The sequence below is a fragment of the Tupaia chinensis genome, unplaced genomic scaffold (assembly GCF_000334495.1).
Source record: "Tupaia chinensis unplaced genomic scaffold, TupChi_1.0 Scaffold000335_1, whole genome shotgun sequence".
NCBI classification, from domain to species: Eukaryota; Metazoa; Chordata; class Mammalia; order Scandentia; family Tupaiidae; genus Tupaia; species Tupaia belangeri.
This window is the reverse complement of record NW_006159829.1, coordinates 5267852-5275968: the sequence shown is the minus strand read 5'-3', so window position 1 is coordinate 5275968 and position 8117 is coordinate 5267852.

Here is an 8117-nt window from a genome sequence, read left to right as displayed (position 1 = left end):
TCTCTCTCTAAATATATATATATATATATATATATATATAGTTTCCCCTTTGCCAAAAACCCTGGTCTACATTATCATTTTCTCTCATCTGGATGCCTGCAATTTTCTCCTAATTGGACTGTTCACGGGTTCTCTTTTCTGTTTTCTAGCCCTCCCTCCTCCTCAACCTTACCCTATTTCCATCTGTTCTCTATAACACAGCCAAGAGAATTTAATCACATCACAACTCTGTGCACTGACTTAAGACATTGCCATGATTTTACTCTGCACTGAGGACACAGACTAAAATCTAATCTAAATTAATGAATGCACTCTTTGCTGGACTGGTAAATTCCCATCATGGCAGACACAATTTAAAGAAGTATTTCATTAAAAGTTCACAGGGAGATTGAAGGATATCTAAAAAAAAATGTTTTAGAGAGGTTATAAAAACATTGAGAAACACTGAGACATATTCTCCAAACACCTCCTCTCAATCCCATCCACTGCGTTTGGGAAAAGGAACCCAACTGCTCTTAAATAAATGGTCCATCCAGTTTCAGCACCTGTGAATATTCTTGAAACCCGATGGCAAGCTAAAATATCTGATGAAATTCACCTGTGAACTCTTTGAGCACTGCACACTTTTGTGAGGATTCTATCATCTTTAAAATCTAGATATAAAATACCTCTTTAAATTGTATCTACCATGATGGGAATTTACCAATTCTGAAAAGAACTCATTCATTTAACTTGATATCTATATTTATATTCTTTTTTTAAAGAATTATTTTATTTAACTTTAAAAAAAAGTCTTTTATTTATTTATTTTAATTTGACTGGGGGGAGTGGGGACAAGTGAGAAAGCAAGCCGCCAGTTCCAGGACTTGAACCACAGTTGGCCATGTGAGAGTCCAGAGCCCTTAATCACCCCACCACATGTGGACCCCTATATTCACATTTCTTATCCTGGTACCTGACATTTATCAGGAACTATCAGCTTGACAATAAATAAAGTGGTGGCTACAATTGATGGAAAGCCTATCAATGTACAGATAGTGGGGTGGAACTTCAGTTAATCTCTTAGTGCTGGTGTTATTATTTTTATGCCATAGATGAAGCATATAAAGTCCAGAAGATAAAGTAATTTTATTTAGGTCACACACCTAGAACATGACAGGCCCAGGATTGCAAATAAGGTATATTTGTCTTCGAGTCTTACCATTTTGCATTTTAGCACCAACCTCTGGCCCATTAGAGAGCAGCTTGCTGTAAAAAAAAAAAAAATACAGCAGTTGGCATAATGGCTATGTCACTGGACTCCAATGTAGCCGACCACAGTTCAAGTCCCGGAGCTGGTGACTTAAACTCACACTGGGCTTATGTGCGTGCTTATCCAAGATCCTGAGAAGAGAATGGAGGAGAAGGGATTGCAGCATTGCCATCTGCCCTAGGGGGTGATTTCTCACTTTCTATCTCTCTCTGTCTCTGTCTTGCAAGCACATGTGCCCTATAGCAAAAACCTATCAAAAAAAAATGAAAAGAAAAGAAAAGAAAAAGAAATCAGCTTGCTGGCTGCTTGCTGCAATTTATGAAAAGCCACTCGCAGTCTAGTTCTGATGAAGGAAATCCGTACCTATACTTTCGCTGGCTTTGTGGAAATGAAAACTCTCCATCCAACCAGTCAATGATCAGTGCTTAGAATTTTAGCATACTGAATGAGGAAATACAGTAAAACTCCCCAGTGAGCTAGCTCCCATCAATCTGCCAACGCCGGGCAGACCAGCTATGAAGTGCAGGATAAAACCTGGTGGGGAGACATGGGCATAACAGTATTGAGATGGCAGAAGGTAAATCTGGCTCATTCTTCTAAAAACAGGTCAAAGAAAATCACAACAAAATACCCGGAAAATTCTAGATTCTCAACTGCTGTCTTTGAAATTCTTGAAAGGTGCAGTATTAACAAAAAATTCCATCCCTATTTAATCCAAAATGTTTCACCCTAAAGGGTTTTAGTCAGAGACTGATCATAAAACTGGATTTTAATGATCGTTTTACCCAATGAAAGACGTTATTTTCAACATATTTAAGCATAAAAATACACTACCATGATGGTTAATTTTATGTATGAACTTAACTGGACCATAAGGTACCCAGATATTTGGTAAAACATTACTCTCAGTGATTTCATGAGGGTGTTTTTGGACAAGAGTAACATTTAAATCAGCAGACTGAGTAAAGCAGATTACCCTCTCTAAGGAAGGTAGGACTCACTCTGTCAGTTGAAAAACTCCCATAGAATGAAAAGCTGACCCTCCCCCATGGAAGAAGGAATTCTTCTTGCCTGATTGCCTTTGAACTGGAACATTAGTTCTGTTCACTTGTTTTTTTTTTTGTCTTTATTTTTACACTTTCAGGTTTGAACTAAAACAGCTATCCTGAGTCTTTAGCTTGATGATCTTGAAACTCATCAATGTTTGTAATAATTTAGCTAATTCCTTATAATAAATCTCTTTATGTATGTGTGTGTGTGTGTATATATATATATATTTATAGAGGGATTCATATCTACCTGTCTATCTACACACAAAAAACAAATAAGATGCATTTACATAGACAGATATAAATATATCTTATATGGTATCTATCTATCTAATCTCCAGTAAGAGATAGATATATATAGCTATAGAAGATAGGTACGTACATATAACTATATAGAGGGAAATAAATACACAGATCCTAGATCTTATGTGTTTCCTTTGCTTCTATTTCTTTGGAGAACCTTAACACAACTATCTTGAATATTTTTATGATTCTATTTGCTGTGTATTTATGTTTGCATGACTTCAGGAATTTACAGTATTTTATTCAGATAGTTATTTAGTCCCAATAAGACAGAATAATTCTGAGCATTGTCACTCAAGTTGTAATCTGGGCACTATAGCCATATCTGGGAACATGGATAAATGAAGATTATTGGGTTGTACCCTAGACCTACAGGGGCCGACTCTTACACTGTCACCATGTACAGGTGGTTGGTGTGCACACTCAGGTTGTACACTAGACCTACAGGGCCAACTCTGCACTGTCACCATGTACAGGTGGTTGGTGTGCACACTCAGGTTGTACACTAGACCTATAGGGCCAACTCTGCACTGTCACCATGTGCAGGTGGTTGGTGTGCACACTTGGGTTGTACACTAGACCTATAGGGCCAACTCTGCACTGTCACCATGTGCAGGGTGTCGGTGTGATGACACTAGTGAGGGGAATGAGAGCATTAGCATGGCTACCACTTCGTTACATTGAGTACATCAGGGGAGCCTCTGGATTTCTCTTTCTCCCTTTGTAAGTATTGGATCAATTAATTTCTCAGGACGAGGCTTGACATAGTATAGAAAATCATTGTGCAATAACAGTAGTAGTATTAACACAGGAAGAAATGACAACAAGAAAACCCAAGATTAATAGCATACTGGAGAGCATCTTAATTTAATAAGAATGTATCCTGCATCTGGGTTTGAACTCATAGTTACTAGTAGAATGACTGATCGAATCTACTTAGCATCTTAATTCTAAACTCATACTGCTAGGCTAAATATTTCTGTGTTTCTTTATGAAGGATGATAAGGATTTATGCAGAGAGCACTGACTCACTGCATTCTTCCTACTTCTGCTTTCAACGATGTCTACTAGACTAGTCTGTAAGCACCAGAAAATAATCATGGATATTGCTTAAGTATGATTGACACCAAAGGGAAGAAGAGCTGTCACGTATGGGACTCTGCTGCCCCCACTTCATTTCGTGCCTTTGACAATGGACAGATAAGAGCGCCCAGTCATCATAGCTAACATGCTATAACATTGCACCATTAAGGCAAATTTTATCTGATACTTCATCATCCAAATTCTATTTCAAGATCATGTTAAGAATACTCCCGAGGCATTGTCTTACTTGAAGAATGTTATTTCAATTAGTTGAATATCATTCTTTACAGGATTTAGGTCAAATGAGGGGCAGTGCTAAATCCAAACCAAACAATATGTGTCTGCAATAAATTTCTGTTGCTGAATTATTCATACGTAATGGCATAGGTGACTCTTCAAGCATTCTGAATTAAGTAGAATTGATTTCTCACTTTTTTATGCTCTGTTGTACAAGCCTTTTTGTACTTTTACTACTCCTTAACAAATAAAGTATTGATTCATCTTCACCGAACATGTTTTATTTAAACTTTGGTCTCTGTCAGCAACTTTGTCCTTGATACCCACAATTCTCCTTCCTAACTTCCCAATTGCCTTTTGATTCTGAAGGTGAAATCCTTTAACCTGACTGTTTGGCATGCAGTAACTGCACAGCGGGCTAGGACCGAGTGTGACGGTGCACAGCGGGCTAGGACCGAGTGTGACGGTGCACAGCGGGCTAGGACCGAGTGTGACGGTGCACAGCAGGCTAGGACCGAGTGTGATGGTGCACAGCGGGCTAGGAACGAGTGTGACAGTGCACAGTGGGTTAGGAACGAGTGTGACAGTGCAACGGCCTTTTGGCCTTCCTTGGGCCTTTCCTCCATTTGCTCAGTCAGAAAATATCCTACACATTTTTATTTCATTTGGACAATTTAGAAATCATAAGTAGACTTGATGATTTTTTTTTTACCCCTTAGGATTTTGCCATAGGGCATGCGTACTCTACAGAGCAAGACAGACAGAGGGAAAGTGAGACAGCACCACCTCGGGGAAGGGCCACGTGGCAATTCCTTCTCCTTTATTCTCCTTTCAGGATTTTAGAAACACAGGTACCCATGCCTGACCTGATTTTCAAGCTGCCAGGTTTAAGACTTAAACCATGGTCAGCTGTGTGGGAGTCCAGCACCTTAACCACCACACCACCTGCTGGTCCCTAGCACTAGACTTGAATTACATTGCCTCTAAGCTTTTATCTGAAAGTGACCACAATCTTCTTTTTAAATCCATGGATGGGCATGTCCCTGGGAAGATGAGGTTGAAAACTGGAGAAATAGTAACCCAGATGTGAAACACACAGCCTCAGTCAAACCACAAGGCCTCAAAGTAGGATCTGTTAAGCAAATGAATGTATCGAAGTTTCATCAGTATGTAACTTATCTCTTCTAAAAGTAGTTAACATGAGTCTTATAACAGCATGTAACTTATAATTTCAGTTCATTAGGTTTACTTAAGTTTTATATACAAATAAAATTATGGGGCCAGCAGGTGGCGTGGTGGTTAAAACAGGGACTCCCACATGGTTGACTACAATCTAAGCACTGGAACTGAAGGCTTTAAAATGGCACTGGTCACATGTCCACACGTGCCCAAAATTCCAGGAGGAGAATGGGGGAGAAGGATTTGTAGCATAGCCATTCACCCCAGAGATGATTGTTCATTTTCTCCCTCACTGTCTCTCTGTCTCTCTAGGGAGCACACATACTCTATGGCAAAAATCTTTTTTAAAAAATAAAAAATAGAAAATAAAATCATGAAAAATAAATTGGTTTAAGAAATAAGTGAGACCCAGGAGACCTGACTTCCCACTGCGGATCTGCTATGAGCTTTGTGTAACCTTGACCTTTGACTAAGTTTTCTCTCCTACTGTAGGAAAACATTGTTCAACCAATATCTCCTTTGCTTCTTTTGCTGAGACTATGACTTGACACAAGTGTTTGTCAGCTTACTTGTATAGCATAAGATAATTATGTTTATCACCCTCTTTGATCCCCCACTTCCTCAGAAACCTGGCCTCCCACCTCTCCTGGGCAATGTGCTGTGTAATTTGCAGCAGATCATTCAGCGTGAGTTTCTGCAAAGCCTTGTCCATATAGTTCAATGCACTTGGGCCACGGTGTGTGTCTTTCTGAGCAAGCCTCCTTCTCCTGTCATGTTTGCTGCTGCCCATGGACTCACACAAAGTACAACTGCATCTGTAGAGATAGAAAGTCATTCTCTCTTTGGGAAAGCCCTCTGTAAGACCACGTTCTTCTGTCCTGCTCTGCATGTAGTGCTAGATGCATGAAGAAATAACTTCTTCCTGGGAGCCAAAGCCCTGAGCTGCTGTTAGCCACCTGGTTCTTCCTATCAGCAAAGGATGTGGGGCAGATTTACTAGACAAATGCTCTGCGCTCTGCTCTGTGATAGCTACTGATGATACACAGATGAACTGAGCATAATTTCTAACCTGAAGAAGTTTTAGTCTGGTGGGAAAGACATAAAGATCCAGACATTTTCATTCAAACAGGTAATTGATGTTCCTATGGATTTTTCCATTAAAAAATAGTAATTTTTACTCAAGGCATCTGCCAATGGAAGCTACGATGTAAAAGCAGAGGTCTTCTTGGCGTCGTGTTACCCGCTGAAAGAAGAGTTGTTATGGCCACGTACCTTTTCTCTGGTACTTCTTAGTGAAGCCACTTATTTTCATTCTTTCCGCAGCTTTCTCTCCACTTGAGTTCCCTAGGAGCTAAGAGAGTAGCCGAACATAAGTGTCAGACCTCAGGCTCTACTCAAAAGTTTTCCCTCTGAAACCCAAGACTTTGTATTGAGTTAAATTTTCAATGCCTGCTCGTACTTTTTCTTAGGCTGAGCTCTTTTTTTTTTAAGTTTATTTCTTACAAAAATAATGAACTTCCTTTCCTTTGCAATAGTCTAGTGAGGAAGGTCTGCAAGTACTCATCCTCCCTTTTGGGTTTACTCTTGCCTCCTTGAGTCCTTTCATATACACCTTATTCTAGTCTACTGACCGGCATATCCACACAGTACTGAGTCTGGATCACTTAAGAAAACAGAGGGTTTTTTAACTCATGGTATGGAGGGTCGAGGTCTATCTGGTGGGGTCTTCTGGCTGCATCACAATGTGGTGAGGGAAGGAGAACGTGGCCCATGTTCCCTGTACATCTCTCTTTATGAGCCCATCAGGTGGCAATCGTGGGAACCACCCCCCTACAACTTTAATCCTCTCCTAAAACTTTGAACACAGTAAGTGGATTGTTTTCACCCTGTTAATCCTGTTACAATGGTATGCCATATGAATTTGAGGGATTTGGAGGTTGGTGTCAAACTACAGCACATCTGAATTATCTCTTTTACATATAAGGTCAAATACTCTGCACATTTTATCTAATTTTCTAAAATAATTGGTTTTTACACAAGATGAGATTTCTAGAATATGTTTACTTGGTGCTTCCCAACTCTTCATGCCCACATCATAGATCCATAAGCAAAGTAGCATTTGGTCCCTAAAGCCATTCTTTAGAATATGCTTCTGGTTTCTTTGGTCAGAGAGTTCATTTCCATTTCTTTAATGTGTCCTGCTTCTTCTAGAACAAACACTAGAACAAACAAAACTTCCATAAATGTGTTTCAAAATAAATGTATACATGTCTCCCCCCTAAAGATGTATAATTATTTGCCTACACACAAATAATTCTAACCACATATTTGATGCCTTGCGGAAAAAAATAATGTTCAGCTCCATCAAGCTCAGGCTTATATCTGTGTAGAAGGCACGTGCTAGTCAGCCTTTATGGACTTCCTCTGCATTCATGTTATGATTCTGAGCACAGACATGAAAATCTGACCCAGGACTGAAGATGACTGAACTGCAGCCTATGGGCAAATCAATTGCTCCCTCAAGAGGCAAGAGATGTGAATGAGAAAACCAATAAAATAAAGTAAAATAAAATAAAAATTGGCAACCTTTCATGATTTACAGTCACTGTCTTTGGTGTAGTAAACCTAATCACATTGGTTACTATTTCACTACATTCACCGCCGGAGTCCATTAGAACAGTCTAATTTACACTGCACTGTAATTCATCTGCTTTATTAAGGTTGTTCTTGTATTTATGTTAGAAGTAAAGCGGCCTCTGGCTCAATGTTATACAGTCATTCTGTGAAAATGCCGCAGGGCACAGCAGTTAATAAACCTGGGAACTAGATTACAGTACCCGTATTGTTGACATCTGACAAGTTTATTGTGAACGCAGTTACACTGATGCAAGATCTTATAAAAATAAGCATTAGCATCATCATTACAAGCCCATTGCAAATAATTGTAGATCCCTTTTATGGAAGTAGTTAAAGGATTTTTGCATATACAGTATTGAAAATGTTAGCATATACTC